Here is a 27,406-nt window from a genome sequence, read left to right on the forward strand (position 1 = left end):
TAGAGACAGTGATTTCTAAGGTCCACGAGGATTCCGTGTTCCACCAAGAAATCAGCCCCGAGGATGCCTTTCCCACCCCCCCTCATTCCACTTCAATAGGATACACGTCCATGTGGTGTGGAGTGCACCCAAATGAATGGAGAGCGGGATGGAGTACGCGCCAGCCTGTTCTCTGCCTGTGAGACCCGCTACTGAGAATGGAGTCTGGGTAGATAGAGGTGAGGCAAAAGGCCTAGCTGTGTGGATCACGGTGCATGATGCTCCTGTATCCAACAGGTAACTACCCTTTTCCTTCTCCACCTCCATCTCCACAACGGGTCTCCTCCACGCGTCATAGCGGAGCGGACACAGGTAGATGGGCTGCGCGGGCTTCAGTCATTTGGGCGCTTCGGTTGGGGTTGGGGAAGCAACAGGGCTGTTGACGACTGCCACTTTCCCCTGCGAGGTCATTAGAGACCGCATTGCCTCTAAAACCGACTCGATCGTGTCGGGATGGATCGACACGGCTCCCTTCTCCCGGATGGGCGCTTGGGCTGGGGCTGGGGGAGTTTTTCCCTTTAAATCCTTCCAGGGATTTTTACAGTCTCGGCGCCAATGACCCTCCTTTCCACACCCGTAACAACTGCTCTTGGCTTGGGGAGGGCGATTCCCCTCCTGATGCCATTCCTTTTTAGCAGGAGCTGCAGGCCTCGCCTCATGCACCTTTCCTTTTGAGGAAGGCACATCCCTACTCTTGTTGTTCCTGTAACTTATCGTGAGCTGATCAAGTACTACTTCCTCCGCGGAGCGGGGGTTAGTGGGGTCAAACCATGCTTTGGCCTGCTCCATCACCGGCGGCAAGCAATTGGCGACCAGACACCGGAGCCAATGAGCCCTTTGGTCAACATTTAGCGCGTCCCGGTCCGGTCCTCCCGGGCAGCTGCGCCGGTACACTGGCCACAACCTTCCGGCGAAAACCCGTGGGGGTTCTCCCTCTAGCTGTACCGTCCTTTCCAATCGGAGGAACGGAGTTCCGTCACCCTCCCCTATAATCTCCAGGATCTCATCCCGTATTTCCTCGTACGTTTTTCGCCCTCTCTTGCTCTCGTCAGGGAGACACTGGAGGAGCGAGCTGTCCAGGGAGAACAGCAGCATTTTGGACAGTTCAGCCCCGTCGCAGTCGTTAACTGCTGCGGTTTGCTCCACGTCCCGAAAATGCACTGAGGGATCTCCTGACTCGGAGAGTTTTGGGATGCTACTGATCATTTCCCTTAGCTGTCGTGTGCTATGGGGCATTATGATCTGATTCACAAGGGGTCCATCCGTGCCATCCTCTTTGTTCGGACCGAGCCTCTGGTGTCGCGTGGGGCACGTCGGCGCCGGTCCCGACCCTACTACCTGGTGTTGCTCTACCTCAAGAACCCCTTTGTCCGACTTCTCCGGTTCCTCCCCTGGAGTCCAAGACTCGGTATAGGTGGGAGGTGCTGAGGGCTCAGGGGTTGGTACCCTAACTGCCTCCTGTGGAATTGGTCTTTTTGATTCCTTGGCTAACAGTAACTGGCTCGCTGGCGGGTTTATGAGACACACCAAGCCGGTTGCCTTTGCTAGGGCCGTTCTCAGGACCTCTAGCTCCCGGTGGCAAGCGCTATGATCGGTGTTCTCAGACCTATCCTCCATGGCCATCTTATAAGCTGCCCTAGCCCCCAAGATACTTTCCTCCTGTGTCGCTACCTGCTTAGCTAGGCGGAAACACTTCTCTCTCATCCTACCTTCACTGGCCTTGGCCTCAATGACCTGACATTCCAAATACGCTATCCGGGTCTCATGGCGGTGAGTTACGGATTGGCGTTCCTGATTCAGCGCGTTAAGCGATTGAATCAGTTTCTGACCTCCCGCAACCTTTTCCTCTACTTCTGTGAGCAGCCCTTTGATCTGGGCTGTCTGTGCCACAACGACCTGGTCCAAAAGCTGGACTTGCTTCTTGTAACACATCAGCCAGACCGCCTTTTCTACCGACTTCTTATGCTCTTTACTTTCTGTCCACTTGATGGCTGCGTCTAGCGGGCGCCTATCTCTCAATAGGTCAGATATCCACTGTTTTGTAAGGTTTACCTTCCCAAAAACATAATCCGCTATCCTCTCATCCATCACATTTCGTTTATTCAAACCTTGATCTAACACGCTACATTCCTGCTGCCAAGGTCCTGCCGCGGTCGCCATCTCTGTAGGGGGTTTCTCTTGCTCGTTCTGGTCTCCTGCCAGGCTTCGTGCAATAATTACCCTTGAGTGGTTCGACCCACTCTCCCCTATGGTTCTAGACCTTGGACTTAGGTGCAGGGAACTGTAGTGCAGAGAAAAACTCAATAGACCAGGTTGAATAGCACGAAATGGATGCTTTTATTATTAAACAGTTTGCAGCATTATAAAATACATGTCATAAGCACAAATTAAAGCAACTACAAGCATGCACATATCTATAAACTTAATTCCATGGAAATGGGAAACACACGGCACATCGTAAAAGGGGAAACACATTACGATTACCCTTACCCCCTCCCCTAGACCTAGACTAAGATTCGACCTGAGGAACTCAGAATCATGCTCACCACTTTCAGATTCGCAAAAGAGGGGGGTCGCAGCCTTTTGGTACAGCTTTCCGTCGTCACGTGGATTTGGAAACTTCTGGCGCAGCTTGTTTTTCTCTCTCTCAGGCGATGAGGCAGTGGACACAGCCTCGATGAGCGCTCGTCATGACTGAATCCGTTGTCGACACGAAGTTGAAGAACTGGCACATAGGAGACTCTGCCACCGATGTGATGTTGTAGAGATGGATGCACATTTACCGAATGGGATGTTGAGGCACTGGAGTGCTAGGCCCGGAGTGTCCTTTTATTTCTCGCTCCCGCCTGGCTCGGCAGTTTTCCAGAGGGTGTCTTCTCCTTCGGCCTGGGTCGTCGATGATCTCCCGACAAAAGTACCCGGGCCACCCTCGTCGTCTTCTCGTCGTGGCCGAGCCTTGCCTGGCCGAACACCCACCACGTTCCGAAACCGAAGTGTTTAACTGAAGAGTCGTCCCGAATTTCTTGAATCGCAATTGCTGAAACGTGTTCTCCAAGCGTGAAGCCTGGATCGTGAAGCGAAGCATCCAGCCTGTGTCCTTACGAAAATTCACCCTGATGGACTTTTCAAATCCATAGTTATACCCTTTTGGGACAGTCCTTTCTCCCACCAGATCACAGTCCAGTCTTTGTAATATTTTTGGCGGGCAGAAATCTCTGCAGGGGCGCTTTGTCTTGTAACGGGAGCCGGTGATAGCTTAACTGGCCTTCCTGGCCGATAATGTCTTTTACTTTGTCACCGTAACTCGGTTCGCATATTGATCGGTCTGGAGATTGCCCTTGATGGCTGTTAAACGGTCTTTCCTTTGTACAGTAAATGGGTTTAAGTGTTCATTCTAATGTCCGCCCATTTCTTGATGGGCCCCATCCTGTTACCTGAAACTGTCTTGTACTTAGAATCCAATTAATATGTATGCTCAGTTCCCTGAGTTTCGGTTTCCCGATACTGGTTTTCGCGGGCTTACTGTCCTCAATCCACAAGCCTGTCTGGCTTGCAGTAACAGAAATCAAATGGTCCCAGAAACTGATCACGAGGTCCGGTGGCCATTTTGTATGCCCTTTTTCCAAAGGTTTTTCTGTATAAGCTTCTTTTGGTCAATAAAGCTGTATTATTAATCCTGTTTTCTTGCGTGATTAGTTAATGAAAATTTCGAATCTTACAGTACTACAGTATACAGGAGCTGTAAAAAGTAGTTCTGACTTAAAGCACATACACTACAATTCCTTCCTTTTTAGATTAATAATACCCCCTTAATATTCAAATAACAATTACATTTTTACATGTACATTCAATAACAAAAGTCCATTTATAGATTCAGTCTTTGGGGCGGCTTCCTGACCCTTTCGGGATAGCGCCTTTCCAGAGGTTCTTGTTCTTGGTGCAGAGTCGATTCTGAACCCCTTTCATCGGGTAGTTCATCGGGTTCCACTGCTACTGGGTCTGAAGTAGATGCTACCGGTATGTCGGGTTCATCCCCCGGTACTCGAGACATGGGGTTGACGCATTCCTGTGATGCTAAGATCTGATCGACGTGGCGCCTCACAATGTTCTCCCCGACATCCACTGTGTACATTAATGGCCCCTGCCTTGTACATATCGTTCCGGGTTGCCACTTCTCTGTTCGATAGTCCCGGGCCAAGACTGGTTGCCCTACATTGAAGCTCCTTGTTGGCTTCTCGTTGATGTGCTGGAATTGTTATACCTCAACATTTCTTCACACATTTGGTCTGAGCAAGTCCAGACGAGATCTCAACCTTCGCTTAAAGAACATCATGGCCGGGGCCTGGTTGGTAACTGCATGTGTCGCATTTCGGTAGGCTAATAAGAAATTGTCCATCTTATGCTGTTGTGGAATTTCCTCGTTGCACATGGCCTTTATCGCCTTCTTAAAGGTTTGCACGAACCTCTCAGCCAATCCATTGGTAGCTGGATGATACGGGGCGGATGTGTAATGCCTTACCCCATTCCTTTTCATGAATTTTTGGAACTCGTCGGACACAAACTGTGGTCCATTATCAGAGCAGATCTGCTCTGGCAAACCGTTTCTGGCAAATATGGTCCGTAGGACTGCAATCGTTTTCTCTGTAGTGGTTGAAGACATCTTTATCACCTCAGGCCACTTTGAATGAGCATCCACTGCTATTAAGAACATTGAGTCCATGAATGGACCAGCAAAATCAATGTGCACCCGTTGCCATGGAGAGGAGGGCCACTCCCATGGGTGTAGAGGGGCATGTGGTGGTGCATTTTGGACCTTCTGGCATCCTAAGCAGCTCTTAGTTAGGTCTTCGATTTGTTGATCGATTCCCGGCCACCACACATAAGCCCTAGCTAGGCTTTTCATTTTCACTCCCCCCAGATGACCTTCATGTAGCTCATTTAGCACTCTCTCCCTTAACTTGGGTGGAATCACCACTCTGGATCCACACATCACTGTCCCCTGGCATACTGACAGCTGTTCTCTTCTGGATGAGAATGCTGGCAACAGTGAGTCGCCATGTGTTGGCCATCCCCTCACCGTCAATTCATATACCCGTGACAGCGTCGGATCATTGCGGGTCTCCTTCTCTATATCCGCGTTTGTTACTGGCAATCGTTCAATTATCAATGAATAAAATATCTCGATAGGGTCCACTGCTGGTGCTTCCTCCACAGTAGGCAGTGGCAGGCGCGACAGCCCATCAGCGTTCCCATGCTGTCTCGTGCCTTTATATTCTATTTCATATTGATTCGCCCCTAGAAACAGGGACCATCTTTGTAACCGCTGTGCAGTCATTACTGATTAAAGATGGAGACAAGTGGTGGGTGGTCAGTCAGCAAGGTGAACTTCTGTCCATGCAGATAGTTGTTGAATTTTTTTACACCCCATACTAGGCTGAGGGCCTCCCTGTCAATCTGGGCGTAGTTGCGCTCGGCTGAGGTTAGTGACCGAGACGCAAAGGCTACTGGCCTCTCCAACCCGTCTGGGAATTTGTGTGACAGCACCGCTCCAATGCCGTAGGGTGATGCATCACATGCCAAACGAATCGGTAGTGCTGGGTTGAAATGGGCCAACACCTCTTTTGATGTGATCAATTCTTTACACTTCTGGAAAGCTCGTCTATGTTCGTCATCCCACTTCCATGGTACCCCTGTTTGCAGTAGGGTGTTCAGCGGGTATAATACCGTAGAGAAATTTGGTAAGAACTTGTGGTAATACTTTACCAGCCCGAGGAACGACCTCAGTTGTGACACATTTTCCGGTGCTGGAGCCTTGACTACTGCCTCAGTCTTGTCAGGGGAATTATGTAACCCCTCTTCATCGATGACGTGGCCGCAATACGAGATCTGTTTCTGGAAAAACTCGCACTTGTGGCGATTAGCTCGTAGCCCATATTCCTTTAATCTGGCGAGCACCTTCTCCAAGTTAGCGAGGTGATCACCGTCATTTTCGCCCGTGACCAAGATGTCGTCCAAATAACACTGGGTCCCTGGAATCCCTTGCAGGACCTGATCCATCGCCCTTTGCCAGATAGCCGGAGCTGAGGCTACTCCAAACACCAGCCGGTTGTATTGATAGAGACCTTTATGGGTGTTGATCGTAAGGTAATGTTTTGAAGCTTCTTCTACTTCCATTTGCAAGTGCGCCTGGGCTAGATCAATTTTGGTGAAGCGTTTACCACCAGATAGCGAGGTGAAAATATCCTCAATTCGTGGAAGCGGATATTGCACCGTGTGAAGGATTGGGTTCACTGTCACCTTAAAATCCCCACAGATACGGACCTTCTTTGGTTCCCCAGGCGTATTACTCAACGACCTCTTCATTACAGGAACGATGGGTGTAGCCCACTAACTCCAGTCCACTTTGGACAGTACTCCTGAACGTTCCAACCCTTCCAGCTTTGCTTCAACCGCTGGTCTGATCGCATAAGGCACTGGTCTGGCCTTAAGAAACTTTGGGCTTGCATTATCCTCTATTTTAATTGTTGCTGTTATTCCTTTTAGTGTTCCTAGTCCCTCCTGGAACACTTCTTTTGTGTCAGTTAGCATTTTTGACAGTCGTCCAGGTGTGACGTCGTCATCCTTTTTGGCCTCCACCTTCAGTGCCTGTATGGAATGCCAATCTAAATGTATCTTCTGGATCCATTCACGTCCTAGCAGTGGTGGTCCTCCATTTGGCAATACATATATATCCATTTTAGGTATTTCCTGACCTTTATATGTCACTTTCACCCTTATTTTTCCTTTGGGGTACACTTTTTGCCCCGTATACGTCTTCAAGACAATCTCTGTAGCTTTCAAATTCAAATTCAAATTCAAATCGCTTTATTGGCATGATAAGGTACATCTTATGTTGCCAAAGCATCATAATACATTTATGGTTGAACACATAAACGCAGTTCTATTCATACAGTGTATAAACAGGTATATCCCTGAGTGTATAAATATACAATCGCATTATTGAAATATACTCTTTTCTTAGTTTACTGGTTGTCCCTCTGTTCATGGCAAGCTGTAACATAGTGTGCCGCCAGTGTTACACAGCTTCTCTCCTCCCCCAGTAGGTATGGGAGTTTTTGGTTGTCATTCAGATTTCTGAATTCATGGCATATTTGTGAGAATTTTTGGTAGAAATTCTCCCTGATGCCCTGATATTTTCCACAGGCTGTGAGGAAGTGCATCTCTGTCTCCACTACTCCCTGACTGCAGTGAGAGCATATCCTGTCTTCTCTTGGCAGCCTGGTCTGCCTGTGTCTGCCTTTTTCGATCGCTAGGCTATGTTCGCTAATGAAAATAGCCGCTTGTAGTCTCTTTGATTTATGACTGTTAGAGCTGACCCAGTGTCCAATTCCATTTCCACTTGGACTCTGTCTATCTTGAGTGTAACCCAGATAGTCTGGTGATCCTCCATTTCGGTTACATTATGTAGTTTCAGACAACCCAGCTCCTTGCTTCCGGAGTCTGTGTCACTTTTCTGCTCGTCTGAAACACTGTCCATCACCTGGTGTACCTTTTTGTACTTCTCCTGTGGAGATTTCTTACTGTTGGTTTTCTTCCCAGACCTGCAGACTCTTGCTATGTGTCCTGCTTTCCCACACTATCTGCACACTTGGTCCTTGAACCAACAATCTTTCTGGTCATGTGTTGTTCTGCCGCAGCGATAGCACTTCCCTGTTCCATAGGTCATTTCGTTGGTGCCATATTCTTGCGACCTCTGTTGTATCTCTGCAGCGCCCCTTGTGGCTGCTTCGTGTGATACTGCCATACTGAAAGCTTTGTCCAGCGTAAGGTCCTTTTCTGATAGAAGCTGTTTCTGGGTTCCTTCACTTTGTAGCCCACACACAAACTTGTCCCTTAACGTGTCTGCTAGTCCCGCTCCAAACTGGCAGTATTTCGATAGCTTGCGCAGTTCCGTTAGGTACTCAGCATTGCTTTCATCTTTGTGTTGATTCCTTTTATGGAACTTAAATCGTTCTGCTATCAGCAGCGGTGTGGGGTTTAAGTTGTCCTGTAGGATTTCTACTATGCTTTCAAAATTCTTGTTTACCGGCTTCTCTGGGGTTATTAGATTTCGCAGTAACCCATAAGCTTTTGCACCCATGGAATTTAACAGAACCAGTGCTTTACTGGCATCTGGCACTTCATTCGCCCTGCAGTACACTTCAATACGTTCCACATATGTCGCCCAATCTTCGACTTCATTGTCGAACGTAGAGATACTGCCACTCTTCGGCATCCTTGGTTGTGCGTTAACTATCACCAATGGTGCCTCCCGCACTTCCCCTTCTTCTCCGTTGGCACAAAATTACGTCTCCCGCGCTTTCCTTCCTTCCCGCGCTCGCCCGTCTTCTCCGCTGCGGCTTCACAAAATGGCGTCTCCCGCGCTCTCCCTGCTTCTCCGCGGCTCAATGGCGTCTCCCGCGCTCTCCCTGCTTCTCCGCGGCTCAATGGCATCTCCCCTTGATTCGCCCCGTGGACCCTGATAAGCCTGTGATCCCTGGCTGCGCTCTGCGCGTTCTTCTCTTGATATTTGTCGATGCCGCTCAGTCTAGAACCCGGCTGTTTCTTACCCTCTCTCTCTCCGGTTTGCAGTATTTTTCCTCGACGCCGCACGGTGATCAACCCCCGGCTGCGCCCTGCTCTCTTCACCCTCTTTCTTACCTCATCGACGCTGCTCGGCTCTCTCTCTCTGCCGTCGGTCGGCTCCAGCCGCCGCTGCTCGGGAAGGGTCTGCTCTGGACCTGTCGTCGGTCTCTTACTGCTCGTTGTGGCTGGGGAAACAAGCCCAGCTCTCCACAGCCTCCCCAGCGAAGTTGGATCTCTGCCTGACTGCTGGGCGGTTGCTCGCGGTCGACGCCCGTGTTCCTGGACTCGACTATTTTTTTTATTTTTTATGTTGCAGGTAGATTCGCATCAACACTCGTCGCCACTGTTAGATCCGTGGTTCAGAGGATAAATAATTACATGGATGCTGTACATAAACAAATAACAGGTCTTTACTGGAGGAGGGCAATCTCTAGACTGGGGTACAGAGGCATGCGCACAGCTTATATACCGGTGTGGTCACTGCCGGTACTGCAGTATACAGGAGCTGTAAAAAGTAGTTCTGACTTAAAGCACATACACTACACACCATTCGTCCCACACCTTAACATTTCTCTGTTACTGACCAATACAATGTCCTCTTGGCCACTATGCTGAAATAAAAGCGACCACAAAGCCAACTTTCCAATCAAACTTTATCCATATATCCATTCAATACTGCATCAAAAATTCAACTAATCACCCTTGTGCATTCCCTTAGTGACTGTTTGTGTGTGCTTTTTCCTGTCCTAGTGCTCCTATGCAGAGCTACCCCAGTGACTGCAGCATGGCTGGTGGAAGGCTGCTGACTTTCAGTGGGGGAGACTGCAGATAGCTTTGGAGGATGACCTCGAAGAGTTCTAGGCCTAGTAGGTCCGACTTTGGACTGCACCACCTCGGCATGGGCGGCAGCAGTCTAGGCTGGCTAACAGACAACAGCAAGGGCACTGGCGGAGTGGCAGTGGTTGGAGGGCGAATGCTGTCATCCTGGGAGAGGACAGCAGAGTCATCCTCCATGGATCCATTGCCATTCTCCAGGGGCAGCACCTCAGCAATCCTAGTAACCTGCTGGAGTACAGACTGCTGGACTGCTGTGACAGCCTGAAAGCTCCTTTCAACACTGGTAAACCCAGCCACAATGGCAGCATTCTGTCCTTGCATGATTTCTGTCTGAGCTTCCATTGAAGCACTCAGACATTGGGTGCCTTCTGCTTGTGCAGCAATAGAAACATAGAAGATAGGAGCAGGAGTAGGCCATTCGGCCCCTCGAGCCTGCTCCGCCATTCAATGCGATCATGGCTGATCATCCAAATTCAATACCCTCTCCCTGCTTTCTCCCCATATCCCTTGATCCCTTTAGCCTTAAGAAATATATCCAACTCCTGCTTGAATATATTTAATGAATTGGCCTCTACTGCCTTCTGTGGTAGAGAATTCCACAGGTTCACCACTCTCTGGGTGAAGAAATTCCTCCTCATTTCTGTCCTAAATGGCTTACCCCTTATCCTTAGACTGTGACCCCTGGTTCTGGACTCCCCAAACATCGGGAACATCCTTCCTGCATCTAGTCTGTCCAGTCCTGTCAGAATTTTATAAGTTTCAATGAGATCCCCTCTCATTCTTCTAAACTCCAGCGAGTATAAGCCCAATCGACCCAATCTCTCCTCATACATCATTCCTGCCATCCCAGGTATCAGCCTGGTGAATCTTCGCTGAACTCCCTCCATGGCAAGAACATCCTTCCTCAGATAGGGTGACCAAAACTGCACACAATACTCAAGATGAGATCTCACCAAGGCCCTGTACAACTGCAGCAAGACATCCTTGTTCCTGTACTCAAACCCTCTCACTACGAAGGCCAACATACCATTTGCCTTCTTAACCGCCTGCTGCACCTGCATGCTTATCTTCAGCGACTGGTGCACAAGGACACCCAGGTCTCGTTGCACTTCCCCTTCTCCCAATCTATTGCCATTCAGATAATAATCTGCCTTCCTGTTTTTGACACCAAAGTGGATAACCTCGCATTTATCCACGTTATATTGCATCTGCCATGCTTCTGCCCAATCACCCAACCTGCCCAAATCATCCTGGAGTTTCTCGGCATCCTCCTCACAGCACACACGCCCGCCCAGCTTTGTGTCGTCTGCAAACTTGGAGATATTACATCTAGTTCCCTTGTCTAGATCATTAATATATATTGTGAATAGCTGGGGTCCAAGGACCGATCCCTGCGGTACCCCACTAGTCACTACCTGCCACTCAGAAAAAGTGCCGTTTATTCCAACTCTTTGCTTTCTGCCTGCCAACCAGTTCTCTATCCAAGTCAATACCTTGCCCCCAATCCCATGTGCCTTAACTTTACACGCTAATCTCTTATGCGGGACCTTATCAAAAGCCCTTTGAAAGTCCAAATACACCACATCCACTGGTTCTCTCTTATCTATTTTACCAGTTACATCCTCAAAAAATTCCAGTAGATCAGTCAAGCACGATTTACCTTTTGTAAATCCTTGTTGACTTTGTCCGATCCTGTCATTGTTTTCCAAGTGCTCTGCTATTACATCTTTTATAATGGACTCTAGCATTTTCCTCACTATCGATGTCAGGCTTACCGGCCTGTAATTCCCTGTTTTCTCTCTACCACCTTTTTTGAATAGTGGGGTAACATTAGCTACCCTCCAATCCATGGGTACTGTTACAGATTCCATCGAAGGTTGGAAGATGATCAGCAATGCATCTATTATTTCTAGGGCCACTTCCTTAAGTACCCTAGGATGTAGATTATCAGGCCCTGGGGATTTATCGGCCTTCAATCCCGTCAATTTCCCTAACACCATTTCCTTACAAATACTGATTTCTTTCAGTTCCTCCCTTTCATCAGACCCTATGTTCCCCGACATCTCTGGGAGGTTATTTGTGTCCTCCTTTGTGAAGACAGAACCAAAATATGTATTTAATTGGTCTGTCATTTCTTTGTTCCCCATTATAAATTCCCTTGATTCTGACTACAATGCACTATGCTTGACTTCACCAATCTTTTTCTCTTCACATATCTATAAAATCTTTTACAGTCAGTTTTTATGTTCCCTGCAAGCTTACTCTCATATTGTATTTTCCCCTTTGTCCTCCTTTGCTGAATCCTAAACTGCTCCCAATCCTCAGGTTTACTGCTTTTTCTGGCCAATTTATATGTCATCTCCTTGGATCTTATGCTATCCCTAATTTCTCTTGTTAGCCACAGTTGTGTCACCTTTTTTGTTTTATTTTTTGCCAAACTGGGATGAACAAATTCTGTAGTTCATCCATGTGGTCTTTGAATGTTTGCCATTGCCTATCCACCGTCAACCCTTTGAGTGACAGTCCCCAATCAATTTTACCCAACTCGCGCCTCATACCATCGTAGTTTCCTTTATTTAAATTCAGGACCCTAGTCTCTGAGTCAACTACTTCAAATGTTAGTGAAGAATTCTATCATATTATGATCGCTCCAACCCAAGGGGCCTCGCACAACAAGATTGCTAATTAATCCTTTCTCTTTACATAATACCGAGTCTAAGATGGCCTGATCTCTAGTTGGTTCCTCGACATATTGGTCCAGGTAACCATCCTGTATACACTCCTAGGAATTCCTCCTCCACAGTATTGTTACTAATTTGGTTAGTCCAATCTATATGTAGATTAAAGTCACCCATGATAACTGCTGTGCCCTTATTGCACGCGTCTCTAATTTCCCTTTTAATGCCATCCCCAACCTCCGCATTACTGTTTGGAGGTCTATATACCATGCCCACTAATGTTTTCTGCCCCTTGGTATTTCTCAGTTCTACCCATACAGATTCCACATCATCAGAGCTAATATCCTTCCTTACAATTGTGTTAATCCCCTCTTTAACCAGCAATGCTACCCCACCTCCTTTTCCTTTTTGCCTATCATTCCTGAATATTGAATACACCTGGATGTTGAGTTCCCTTCCTTGGCCACCCTGGAGCCATGTTTCCGTAATCCCAATCATATCATATTCGTTTACCTCTATTTGCACAGCTAGTTCATCCACCTTATTATGAATGCTCCTCACATTAAGACACAAAGCCTTCAGGCTTGTTTTTTTAATGCTCTTAGACCTTTTAGAATTATTATTTACTGTGGCCATTTGATTTAAACCCTTGATTTCTCTTACAGCCACCTTTGTTTTTCTCCTTCCTGTCTTTTGCTTCTATCCTTGTTTCCGTTTCCTCTGTCTCCCTGCTCAGGTTCCCAACCCCCTGCCATTTTAGATTAAACCCGCCCCCAGCGCACTAGCAAACACTCCCCCTCGGACATCGGTCCCGGTCCTGCCCAGGTGCAAACCGTCCGGTTTGTACTGGTCCCACCTCCCCCAGAACCTGTTCCAATGTCCCAGAAATTTGAATCCCTCCCCCTTGCACCATTCCTCTAGCCACATATTCATCTGAAATATCCTTCTATTTCTACTCTGACTAGCACGTGGCACTGGTAGCAATCCTGAGATTACTACCTTTGAGGTCCTATTTTTTAATTTAACTCCTAACTGCCTATATTCAGCTTTTAGGACCTCATCCCGTTTTTTTACCTATATTGTTGGTACCTATATGCACCACAACAACTGGCTGTTCACCCTCCCCTTCCAAAATGTTCTGCAGCCGCTCTGAGACATCCTTGACCCTTGCACCAGGGAGGCAACACACCATCCTGGAGTCTCGTTTGCAGCCGCAGAAACGCCTATCTATTGCCTTTACAATAGAATCCCCTATTACTATAGCTCTACCCCTCTTTTTCCTCCCATCCTCTGCAGCAGAACCACCCCTGGTGCCAGGAAGTTGGCTGCTGCTGCCTTCCCCTGGTAAGCCATCCCCCCAACCATATCCAAAGTGGTATATCTGTTTGAGAGGGGGATGAGTACAGGGGACTCCTGCACTACCTGCCTGTGCCTACTACTCTGCCTGGTGGTCAGCCATTCCCTGTCTGCCTGTGCAAACTTTACCTGCGGTGTGACCAACTAATTAAACGTGATATCCACGACCTCCTCAGCATCGTGAATGCTCCAGTATGTATCCAGTCACAGCTCCAGTGCCGCAATGCGGTCTGCCAGTAGCTGCAGCTGGATACACTTCCTGCACACCTGGTTGTCAGGGACACAGGAAGTGTCCCTGAGTTCCTACATTGCGCAGGAGGGGCATACCATGGGGCCGAGCTGTCCTGCCATGACTTACCCTTTGATTAATTTAAATTAACTTAAATCAATTCAATACCACCAATTAAATGATATACTCAAGGGCCCTTGGTTGCTAGCACTAGAAACTATGACCACACAAAAAAAAGTTAAGACCTTCTAAACTTTACAAACTATGAACCCTAACTGTCAAACTAACCTGGCCGTACTCACCCAATCAGCTGCTCCCTCCTGCCCACGTCACGTTCCGAATCGTGACGTGGCTCTGGAATGCCGCCGCCGGTCTGAGATTGATCTCAGCTCCCGACTCCAACCGCTGCAAGGAAAGCCCGCGAGAGTGAGTTTTTATACTCACCGGGCCTTGGCTCACTTGTCTCTCAGCTCCCGACTCCAACCGTTGTGAGTAAAGCCCATGAAAGTGAGTTTTTATACTCACCGGGCCTCGGCTCACTGGTCTCTCAGCTCCCGACTCCAACCGTTGTAAGGAAAGCCCGCGAAAGTGAGTTTTTATACTCACCGGGCCTTGGCTCACTTGTCTCTCAGCTCCCGACTCCAACCGCTGCAAGGAAAGCCCGCGAGAGTGAGTTTTATACTCATCAGGCCTCGGCTCACTGGTCTCAGCTCCCAACTCCAACCGTTGTGAGTAAAGCCCATGAAAGTGAGTTTTTATACTCACCGGGCCTCGGCTCACTGGTCTCTCAGCTCCCGACTCCAACCGCTGTAAGGAAAGCCCGCGAAAGTGAGTTTTATACTCATCGGGCCTCGGCTCACTGGTCTCTCAGCTCCCGACTCCAACCGCTGTAAGGAAAGCCCGCGAGAGTGAGTTTTATACTCATCAGGCCTCGGCTCACTGGTCTCAGCTCCCAACTCCAACCGTTGTGAGTAAAGCCCATGAAAGTGAGTTTTTATACTCACCGGGCCTCGGCTCACTGGTCTCTCAGCTCCCGACTCCAACCGCTGTAAGGAAAGCCCGCGAAAGTGAGTTTTATACTCATCGGGCCTCGGCTCACTGGTCTCTCAGCTCCCGACTCCAACCGCTGTAAGGAAAGCCCGCGAAAGTGAGTTTTTATACTCACTGGGCCTCAGCTCACTGGTCTCTCAGCTCCCGACTCCAACCGCTGGAAGCTGAGACTTTGGTCATCAGATGTGGCTTGATGGTTGGGTCCAAAAGTGCTTTAATGGATCTGCCCAGCCCTTCACGCTGGAAAGGATGGGCTCCCAGCTCTGCCCAAAGTCTAGTGCAAGGCTGGAGCTGGGCTCCTCCATGCTCCTTAACACTGCATTCAGACTTTCTGGCAGGCCTGCCAATGCACCAACCATTTCATTCTGCATACCCATCAGCGTTCTTCTGTATGCCATACCATCGAGGTCTTCATCTGAGCCCTGTGCAGCAGAATTCATGTGCAACCTTGCCCTCTGAGGATATGGCACCTGAGCTACACATTCCTCCTGCCCTGGCTGCAGGCCACTCATGCCAGGTGTTTCACCACGTTTTGGGGCCTGTGAGGGCACCGTCAAAGACTGCTCCACCTGCACCTGTGCAGGGACACTCTGCCATTGGGAGAGGAGGCAGCATGTGGGGCACTGACTCATTGGGGTCAACGGGTGAGAAGGAAGTGCTTTAAGTGGAGTTCTCACTTCCATGTCCTGTTTCGCCATCATCCCTCTCATGGGCCAGCCGCACTCTATGGCTACCACCCTTCTGGAGAGCAGCTTGTTGCAGATCAGTGAGGTGCTGTAAGGCCAAGGCTAAGATATCTGTCATCCTATTTAAGGCGCCAGACATGTTGGCATCCGGAGTGTGCATGGCTGTCGTCAAGGCCTGCACGGACTCATTTGATTGCCGTGACTGATGTTCCATGGAGTTGGCCACTCTATCCGTGGAAAAAGACATCGGCTGGAATTTTCTGGGATCCGTGCGGTGTGATTGGAGGTGGGTCAGGTGGGAAATTTGAAAAATCTTGCAGTGGGTTGAGAACCCGCTGTCATCCTGCCCCCAAGCACCTTTCCCTTGGGTGCGTTTGCCGGTGCGGCAGAAGCGGGCAAGCTTATTTAAATCATTATTAGGAACTTCTCAAACCCTTAAGAGTCATGTTAACCCTACCTTTCAAATTTCACTGGATGACCACGGGAATCATGCAGCTCAGGAACCACGTCTGACAACCTGAGGCGGAAGTTGAGTGGCCATTGCTCCAGCTGATTAGTGCACAGCATGGAAAGTACAATAAAATTTCCCACCTCACAGCTGATCACTTTCCTTGCGCAGAAGCTGTTGCTGACTGCATTGCCAGCACAGATTTAGCTTTCTACAGGTTGCAAGTGTTTCCAGCAAAGTCGCCATCCAGTGTCACCTTCATTGTTACAACCTATCACCTCATTGACAGATTGTTTCTGTCATCTCTACTTGACCTGCCATCTATTCCATCAGCATGGGTGCCATTTATACTGTCTCACCTTGGTCCTCAGAATCGGATCACAAGCAGCAGCAGCAGGCACACCAGCAACAACACCACCAACCTTCTCCTCAATCACGTGATGCTCCACAGGACAGAGGGCATCAGTGCAGGGCTGCATCACGCCGGAGTTGAAACCCCCAACACAGGGTATACAGGCAGAGGATGAGCTTCCTTAACATGACTGAGCAGCAGTGCAAAAGGAGGCTCAGGCTATCATGCCAGGTCAATGCAGATATTTGCAGATTCCTGGAGCAAGACCTGCAGCCCAGAGGAGTGGGTGGACATGCCTTACCAGTGGCCAGTAGGCCAGTAAGTCACCAGTGCCCTCAACGGCTTTGCCCCAGGCCCCTTCCAGGGCTCTGCAGCAGACATTTGTGGCAACTTGCAGTCAGCCGCCCACAGATGTATCACACAGGTCACCGATGCCCTGTTTGACAAGTCAGCCAATTATATCAACTTTGCCACTGATGAAGCCAGTGTTACTGAACGGGTGCTTGGCTTTGCCACTCTAGCTGGCTTCCCACAGGTGCAGGGCATCATCGACTGCATACATGTGGCCATCAGGGCAACCTATCATCACCCAGGAGTCTTTGCCAACTGGAAGGGCTTCCATTCCCTCAATGTGCAGCTCATCTGCAACCATAGGGAGATCATCATGCATGTGTACGCCAAATTCCCTGGCAGCTGCCATGACTCTTTCATCCTGCGCCAGTCCACCATCCCTCAGCTCTTTGCTCCTCCAAACAGACTTTCTGGCTGGCTGCTTGGAGACAAGGGTTAGCCACTGAAGACATGACTCATGACACCCTTGAGGAGGCCAAGTACTCAGGCCGAGGAGAGATATAATGAAAGCCACATTTTCACCAGATATGTCATAGAGCAGACAATAGGCATGCTGAAAATGCGCATCAGATGCCTTGACCGATCTGGAGGAGCCCTTCAGTACACACCAGCCAGGGCCTCCAGAATCATCATGGTCTGCTGTGCCCTGCACAACATAGCACAGCAGTGAGGATTAGCGCTGCATGAGGAGCAAGGCATTGAGCACACAGCCTCTTCAGAGGAGGAGGAAGAGGAGGATGCAGAGCAGGAGGAAGCTGCGGTTCAGTTCCCAACAGCAGCCAAGCACATTGCTACCCGGGAGGCCAGGGATGGCCTCATCATGTCCAGATTTACTTAACTTTATGCATTACACCCATATGTCTGCCACATGCTGTGCCAGGTTCGCACCACCCCACAGCAACACCATAAAGCACCCATGCAATAACCAAGCCATTCCTTTCACACTGACCACCATTGCTGGAGGTAACATTATTTTTGACCATTCTCTCCACTCACTAAGCCACTTCGAAAGGTGCACACAAATTTGTCCATGTGGTGAAAATATTTTTTTTTAGGTGTGATATTACAGTAATGGAAACTTTAGCGAATCATTTAACAAAACACCCAAGTGGGTACCCTTGTGAATCTACTTGTGTTTCATCTTTCTCTTACGTGTGCTTCTACGAGGTGCTACCCCTGTGACTTCAGCAGAGGTAGAGGCAGCCTGCTCATTTCCCTGCTGCGACTGCTTAGACACTTTTGCTGGACATCATCTGGGTTTTGGAGCCTGTGAGGGCCCCACCAAAGTCTGCTCCTCCTGCGACTGTGCAGGGGCAGACTCGGCCATCGCGATCCGAGGAGCCATTTGGGGCTCTGACTGAAGGGGTGGCAATGGGGGAGAAATGTGGGCACTTTGAGAGGAGCCCCCACTTCCATGTCCCCTCTTACCATCATCCTTCTTATGGGCCACCCGCACTTCCCTGCTAGCAAGGAGCTGGAGAGCAACTTGCTGCACATCAGTGGGGCCATGAGGGCCCACGTCTACGCTGACATCCCTCCTAGAGAGGACGTCTATGAGCGTCTGCCATCTATTCTCCATAGATAGCCATCTATTCTCCATAGAGACCATGAGCTCCTGTGAGTAGCATTGGTTGCTCCATGCAGGTGGCCATCCTATCCATGGTAGAGCCTACAGTTGCCATCGCCTGCGACATGGTGATGCTCATATTGGAGATAGACTCCTCTATTCTGACATTTGCAGACATTGCAGTCTCAAAACCTGTCAAAGCCTCCTGCACTTCTTGCAGCACCTCCAGGAACGCCCTCTTTTTGGATGGCCCCCGAAGCTCAGCGTCTGCATGCAGCTTAGCAGAGCTGGGAGTGTCCCACACCCTCCGGCAAGGAGTTTCCACTGCTGTCCCTGTCTCCACCATCTGCTCTTGCTCACTTGTGAGTTGTGAGACACCAGGTGACAACACTACTCTATCTTGCGTAGGACCCACCGAGGTGTGCGTCTCTGCGCTGGTGCTGGGTGCGCTTATGTCTGATTACGCTGCTCCCTCAGAGGCTGGAGGCTCATTTGATGAGTCGTCTTCCTCTTCCTCCTGGACAGTGGGGTGGGGGGGAGTGGAGCTTTTGATGGACCTGTGGGAGAGTAAAGAGATGAGTTAGATATGCCATATCAAGAATGGGTACAGATACCATTATGCATATGATGACCATTCAGTGGCTGCTGACCTCAGTCCCCATATGAGTGACTGATGTATGCCATGTGGCTGTATGATATGTAATTCTGTCACCGGGTTGCTGAGATGTCCCCCTCTCTCCGCCTCCCATCTCCAGCTGCTCGGCCACTCCAGAAACTTCCAAGGCAGCCTCCTCTGGTGATGTTAGGGTCACCAATGATGGCGTTCTATTTCTGGTTCTCTCACTCTCCCTCTTATTGTGGGCTTCCTTTTCTTGCAAGGATGGAAAGAAGAGAAGGTTGACTGAGAGTGATGGATTGAGTGTCAGGAATGGATTCGTTACATCTTTCGAGGGTGACTATGATAGAGTGGGGTAGCAATGCCAAGTGGCCTCCTTGTGTGTTGTTCATTGGTATGATTGCATTAGGATGAGGGTGAGTGTGAGGGGTGACTCGTCAGATGTGGATGTGAGTATGTAGATAGAGAGAGAGGGATGGGTGGACGTACAAGGTATGTAGGTGTGAGTAAGGACGTGCAGCAGCAGGGTTGGGAAGGCAGAGTGATGGGGATGTGATGAGAGGATGAAGTTGAGTGTGGCTTTGTACTCACCTTTCCTGATCTAATGAGATTATCGAAACATTTCCGTCACTGCACCCAGGTCCTCCTCACAGCATCCCTGCTGTTTACCTCCACCGCTATTTGGAGCCAGGCTCTTTTGGTCCCTTGGGGCAGTCTCTTGTGGCCATTAGAAGGGAAGAGGGCCTCCTGGGTGCACTGACTCACTCCACAAGCATGTGGAGGAAATCATCGGAGAACCTGGATGCAGCCCTCTGACTTAGTGCAGTCATGTTTGGCACTCTTTCCAGCAGTCCAATTGTGCAGTGTGCTGCCTGTATACTTCAAATGTAATGTGACCATGGCTCCTTTAAATATCCCGGCTCAAAACACGTCATCACTGATGTCATCAGACCCGCACCATTTAATTGGGCTGGGTAACGCGCAGGATGGCCTTAATTGGTCCCATTAATGTAAAGTTGCACTGAGAAGCGGCATGCAATCAGGAACAGGGTCACGACCCGCCACGGTGACCGCCCACACCCGACCCACCCACCCATCATCACAATGCCCTGTGACATCATCCCACTCGTGCTTGAGGTGGTCTGCTCCATTCTCACTGCAATCGTGGTTAATGTGCTTGGAAGGCACATTCTCTGCTGTTGCTCAATGATTCTACTTTTCATCGATGGCCCCCAGGGTTCAGCACGTTTGTCCAGCTGAGCAGAGCTTGGAGTTGGCTGCTGTTGTGTATGTACCTTTAAGAGAATAACTGGTCTCAGACTGCAGTACCGGCAGTGGCCACCCCTGTATAAAAGGCGCTAGAGAGCCTCTGTTGTTTAGTTTCGTTATGGACTTCCACCAGTAAAGATCAATTTGTTTTCACTCCTGCTAGTCCGTGTCTCAATCATTCACGGACTTAAAACTGGCGACGAGTAAGAAACGTACTTACCTGCAACTCGGCAGCAGCTATGACGACGTGTTGAAGGTCGGAGACAGAAGAAAAAAAAAAATAGAGTCCATTGAAACTCGAGAAACGGGCGTCGACCGTCAATCATCGGGTTCAAGGCTTTGCAGGAGCGACTTTCCAGAGCCAGGCTGGGTTCCTCGGTCCGTGGTTTCCCAGCTAATCGGGCTGGTGGCAGGTAGTGCTCGGATCCTTCCTGGGCTGCGGCGGGCTGAAGCTCGATCGGGTGGCCTTTCAACGGGGCCGGGCAGCGAGTCGGGAAGCAAAGAGAGAGAGAGAGGGTGGAGCACACAGGGCGCGGTCGGTGTTTCGAAGCCGGGCAGCGTTCAGACCTAAGAAGAGGGAGGGAAGTGCCCCAGAGGGTCCGCTCCACGACAGGAAAATAATAAAAGAAAAGAATACGCGCAAGAAACCATGGAAAGCAGCGCTAACAACAGCGGGGAAGAAGACAAAGCGCGGGAGGCGCCATTTTGTTAAATCGGTGAAGAAGGCAAAGCGCGGGAGGCGCCATTTTAGATTTGCAAGATGCCGAAGACTGGCTGTATCACTGCTTTTGATAATACATCAGAGGACTGGACCACGTATGTGGAAAGAGTCGAGGTATATTTCGAGGCAAATGAAATAGCGGAGGGGAAAAAGGCATCAATATTGCTAAACTTAATGAGCCCTAGAACGTACGGCCTATTGCGGGATCTGATTACTCCAGCCAAACCGAAGGCGAAGAGTTTTAACGAAATTGTTGCTGTTCTACAGGAGCACTTAAACCCTGCACTGCTGTTGATAGCAGAAAGATTTAAATTCCACAGGAGAACTCAGCACAAATATGAGAGCAATGCTGAGTATCTTACGGAACTACGCAAGCTATCAAAGCACTGCCAGTTCGGAGCAGGACTGGCAGATACCCTACGGGACAAATTTGTCTGTGGACTCCTGAGTGAAGGAACACAGAAGAAGTTACTCGCAGAAAAAGAGCTGACGCTAGATAAGGCTTTCAGCGTGGCAGTATCGTATGAAGCAGCAGCCAGGGGAGCTGCAGAAATTCAACAAAAACCACAGGAATACGGCACCCACGAAATGACACGGGGATTTGCAAATTGTTATCTCTGCGGCAGAACTAACCATGACCAGAAGGACTGCTGGTCCAAAGACAAAATATGCAGACAATGCGGGAAGATTGGACACATTGCACGAGTTTGTAGGTCTGGGAAGAAGACCAGCGACAACAAAAAGGCTACTAAGGAACCGTACAAGAAAGTACAAGAGATGACGGACAGTAGTTCCGAAGACCAGATGAGCGATAGTGAATCCGAGAACAGGAGATTAAGCTGTCTCAAACTTCACAATGTAATCGCAAAAGAGGATCACCGAACCATTTGGGTCACCCTCACGATAGCAGGGTCCCAAGTTAAAATGGAATTGGATACAGGATCAGCGCTAACCGTCATGAATCGACGAGACTACGAGCGGCTATTTTCACACATACCCTTGAGAGAGACATCCATCGTCTTGATGACGTATACAGGGCAAAAAGTATACCCCAGAGGAAAAATAAGGGTGCCTGTCGAATGCAATGGCAAGAAAATACGGAAATTGTATCTCTACATACTGCCAAATGGTGGACCACCGTTATTGGGATGGGAATGGATCAGGAAGATAAACTTAGATTGGCATTCCATTCATGCAATGACGGTGGACGGTAAAAAAGATGAAGACGTCACTCCTGGACGATTGTCAACAATCTTAGCTAACGCCAAAGAGGTATTTCAACAAGAACTGGGCACGCTTAAAGGCGTAACCGCCTCGTTAAAAATAGAAGAAAATGCAGTTCCCAAGTTTTTCAAAGCGAGACCGGTACCATATGCAATTCGCCCAGCCGTCGAGGCAGAGCTGGAGGATCTGGAGAAGGCGGGCGTGTTGCCTAAGGGTCGACTGGAGCGAGTGGGCGACACCCATCGTTCCTGTCATGAAGAAAACGTTAAGCAATAAGTCCGGAGAGCCAAGGAAGATTCGCATCTGTGGGGATTTCAAGGTGACGGTGAACCGTTTCCTTCACACAGTACAATATCCTCTTCCAAGGATAGAAAACATCTTCGCCTCACTGTCTGGAGGGAAGCGTTTTACAAAAATTGACCTAGCACAAGCATATTTGCAGATGGAGGTTGAAGAGTCCTCTAGGAAGTATCTCACGATAAACACTCACAAAGGTCTTTACCAGTATCATCGATTGGTATTTGGAGTAGCATCGGCTCCGGCGATATGGCAAAGAGCGATGGAACAAGTCCTGCAAGGGATTCCGGGGACCCAGTGTTACTTGGGCGACATCCTTGTAACAGGTGAAGATGACAGTGAACACCTTAACAACCTAGAACAGGTGCTCACTCGACTACGGGAACATGGGCTGCGAGCCAACCGCCCCAAGTGCGAATTTTTTAAGAAACAGATATCGTATTGTGGCCACGTGATTGGTGAAGAGGGGTTACATAAGTCCCCTGACAAAATTGAAGCGGTTATTAAGGCCCCAGCGCCTGAAAATGTGTTGCAACTGAGGTAATTCCTCGGGTTGGTGAATTACTATCATAAGTTTTTGCCGAATTTGTCGACAATTCTGCACCCACTGAACGCCCTGCTACGAACGGGGGTAGCATGGAAATGGAGCGATGGTTGTAAACGTGCTTTTCAGAAGAGTAAGGACTTAATCACTTCGAAGGAAGTATTGGCTCACTACAACCCAGCACTGCCAATCAGGCTGGCGTGTGATGCGTCTCCCTACGGCATTGGGGCGGTACTGTCACATAAATTCCTTGATGGTTTAGAGAGGCCGATAGCTTTTGCGTCACGCTCGTTAACTTCTGCCGAGCGTAACTACGCCCAGATTGACAGAGAGGCCCTCAGCCTAGTGTGGGGGGTGAAGAAGTTCAATCACTATCTGCACGGTCAAAAATTTACTCTACTAACCGATCATCAACCTCTTGTCTCCATTTTCAACCCTCAGAAGGGCGTACCGATAATGACAGCACAACGGCTGCAGAGATGGTCCCTTTTCCTAGGGGCACACCAATATGACATCCAGTACAAAGGAACTAAACAGCATGGAAATGCTGATGGATTGTCACATCTACCATTGCCAACGGTGGAAGAAGAAGACCTTGCAGTGGACCCAATGGAGTTATTCCACTCGACCATAGTCGAATGTCTCCCTGTGACGAATGCAAACATAGAAAAGGAAACACGGAATGACCCGACACTATCACGGGTCTATGATTTAACGGTGAAGGGATGGCCAGCTCATGGCGAACCACTGCTGCCAGCATTCTCGCCGAGAAGAGAACAGCTGTCAGTGTGCAGAGGAACCTTGATGTGTGGATCCAGAGTAGTAATTCCACCTACGTTGACGGATAGAGTGCTCAATGAGCTTCATGAGGGTCATCTGGGTGGGGTAAAAATGAAGAGCTTAGCCAGAGCGTTTGTGTGGTGGCCGGGAATCGATAGAGAAATCGAAGAGATGACCAAGAGCTGTGCAGGATGCCAGAAGGTCCAAAACGCCCCACCACAAGCTCCTCTGCATCCATGGGAGTGGCCCTCATCTCCATGGCAAAGGGTGCACATTGATTTTGCTGGTCCCTTCATGGACTCGATGTTTTTAATTGCGGTGGATGCACATTCAAAGTGGCCAGAGGTAATAAAAATGTCCTCAACCACCACGGAAAAAACTATCACAGTTTTACGAACCATATTCGCCAGGAATGGGCTGCCTGAACAGATTTGCTCTGACAATGGACCACAGTTTGTGTCTGAAGTGTTCCGGAGGTTCTTATAGAACAATGGTGTTAAGCATTACACATCTGCCCATATCATCCAGCCACTAATGGATTGGCCGAGAGGTTTGTCCAAACATTCAAGAAGGCTATCAAGGCAATGTTTAATGAAGATATACCCCTACAACACAAGGTGGACAACTTCTTGTTTGCCTACCGGATGCGACACATGCGGTTACCAACCAAACTCCAGCCATGATGTTGTTCAATCGAAGACTACGATGCCGCTTGGATTTGGTTAAGCCAAACGTCCGAAGAGATGTGGCGAACAGGCAGTTTCAGAATATGAATGAAAGGCCGACCAGGAGTTTTAAGATAGGTCAACCAGTTTTGGCCCGGGACTACCGCACTGAGAAATGGCAGCCAGGAACGATTTGTACACGACAAGGACCTCTCGTGTATACCGTGGACGTTGGGGAGAGCATTGTAAGACGCCATGCTGACCAGATTCTAGAGTCACTGGAAAACTTCAACTCCACACCACGATCTGATACACCTGGTAATGAAATCGACGTTCCAATTGCAGCTACCGCAGAACCGGTAATATTGGAAGCAGATGAACCAAACAACGACATTGATTCTGACTCAACATTGCCAGAAGAACCTGTTACCCCAAAGAGGCGTTATCCAGACAGAATCAGGAAGCCTCCGCAAAGACTGAACTTATAATTGCTTAAACTTAACCACTGTATCTAGTAACAGTAATTGTGATTGTAATTCATTATCATTTAGTTGTTAAATGAATGTTATGTACTGTTTATCTAAAAGGGGAGGAATTGTTGTGTATGTACCTTTAAGAGAATAACTGGTCTCAGACTGCAGTACCGGCAGTGACCACCCCTGTATAAAAGGCGCTAGAGAGCCTCTGTTGTTTAGTTTCGTTATGGACTTCCACCAGTAAAGATCAATTTGTTTTCACTCCTGCTAGTCCGTGTCTCAATCATTCATGGACTTAACAGCTGCGCCATCCGAAGCGGACTCTCCACAGCTGTCCCTGCCAATACCTTCTGCTCTTGCTCACTTGTGAAGTGTGAGTCACCAGGTGAAAACTCAATTTTCATCTTACTGGTCCCAGCAAAGTGTGAGTATCTGAGCTGGTGCATGACCATATTGCACTCGATCCTGAAATCAAGTCAATGTGACTGAGTGTTGTATGACATGTGTGTGCATTATATTTCATTCTGCCACCGCATAGTTGGGAGGTCCCAATCTCCACATCTCCAATAGCCAGGGACGCCAAGATGCCACTGATTTCCAGCATTCCCTCCTCGCCAGTTGTCAGTTGTGAGATCTGCGGAGGCCTATCTCTGGTTCATTCCCTGTCCCTCGTGTTCTATGCCCTCTTCTACTATGGGGGAAAGAGCAGATGTATGAGTGTGTGTAATGGCATGTGTTCACCTTATAGATGGATTGCGTTTGATGACTGTGTCTATCAAGGAGAGGCATCAAATAGCATAAGGGTGAATGTGTAGGACTTTCCCCTACTACTTTTTGGACCTCAAGAATTACAAATAAGCGTAACAATGATAGATAAGTTTGTGATCAATAAAAGTGGTCTTTATTCACACCACAGTTTAAAAATTCAAGTGTACATAGATGCATCCTCGGCAATGTATATGCCCACAGTTTAATAAGTCAAATGTACATAAAAGTATCCCCAGCAAGATATATATGCTCTACAGTTTACTCTAGCAATTTATATGCTCTATGTCTGACTTTCATACATACAGTACATACACCCCTCCTTGGGTGATCAGTGGTAGGCTGCAAAAGTCGACTGGCCATTTCAAACAAGCTCCCTTTGTCCTTCTGAGTTTCCACACTTCTGTCTCTTCCCTTTATAGTGCCCTCCTGCATGGGCCCTCTCGTATTTCTTCAGCCGCCTCCCTCTGATAGGTCAGTTTCACTCCCAAACTTCCCTGATTGGTGCTCCTTCTGCATGATACACCCATGTCCCTGTGGTGTGTGGGGGGACGGGACTTCCTCTTCATCCTGTGTTTCCCCTTCCTGTTCATGTGGTCTTCCAAACAAAGGACCACTTGCTGACCTCCTCCATTTTGAATCTGTCCGTTATCATCTCACAATTCATTCGCAATTTCGATCTCCACACGATAGCAGCAGTTTATTATGTTTATAGCAGCTTACAATTGTGAGTGGCAGTGGTGAATGGATAGATGGGGATGGGATGAAGTGCATAGAAAGAGAAGGATGGGTGCGCTTGCAAGGTAAGAGGGTGTGAGGAGTGGCGTGATGGAATAGGCTTGGGAAGGCAGAGTTGGTGGGGGAGGGGCAGTGATGTGCACAATAGGATGCAGATGAATGTGCAACTGTACTCGCTTTTCCTGACCTGATTACATCAGTAAAGCGCTTCCTGCACTGAATGCAGGAACGTGGCACAGTGCTCCTGCAACGGATCTCCTGGGCTAGCTCCAGCTATGCCTTCTTTCTGTCAGTAGCAGATTTCTTCCTCTCGTTGCTTGGGAAGAGTATCTCTCTGCAGCTCCTCACTGTCCCCAGCAGTAGATCAAGGAAGGGATCATTAAAGCGGGCTGCAGACTTTGATCACCCTGAAACCATTGTCAAAGTTCTTCCTCTCTTGCTTCTAACTCCCAACTCCTCCAAATTCCAGCTATGGATTAGCCCTTTAAATACTGGAGTTGAGATTGAGTCATGTGGGTGTTTACCACACCCACTGCCGTGCAATCAACATCAAAACCCGAAGTAAAATTATAATGAGGTGCCTTTGTTAAAATGCCACAGACAGACGCGTTGAACTTACTTCCAGGTTTCCCACGCGATATCGGAGCCCCCTCTCCCAATGCGCCTCGGAGTTATTATTGGTGCCGATTGTTCATTAATTTTTATGGGTATAACTATCTCAATATGATTTTTGCAGACTGCCAGACATGCAAGAAGCCATGTGTGGAATCCGAACGCTTTCTCCAACTTTTAAGTCCTTTTTTTCTGTTTAAATTTGAATATTAATTTGAGAGCATTATTATTGTATTGTACAGCAAGAAAAATTTGAATCATTATAATACAAAATTTTCAGTCATTTTAGAATAAGTTAATATTGTTTAGTAGAGTTTACGTTTTGGGCGCAATTGGCAATCTGAGCACAATGGTGCTTGAAATTGTGCTGGTTTTCCAAAGTGAAGTTATGGTTCAAGCTTCTGCTCAAACTCATTTGCATAATCACAAACGTAAAATCATTCATGAACCAGCGTAATTGGGCAGCGTAATAGAACGTAAC

The sequence above is a fragment of the Somniosus microcephalus genome, chromosome 5 (assembly GCF_052327205.1).
Source record: "Somniosus microcephalus isolate GS21.2 chromosome 5, FLI_Smic_1.0, whole genome shotgun sequence".
In the NCBI taxonomy this organism is placed as follows: domain Eukaryota; kingdom Metazoa; phylum Chordata; class Chondrichthyes; order Squaliformes; family Somniosidae; genus Somniosus; species Somniosus microcephalus.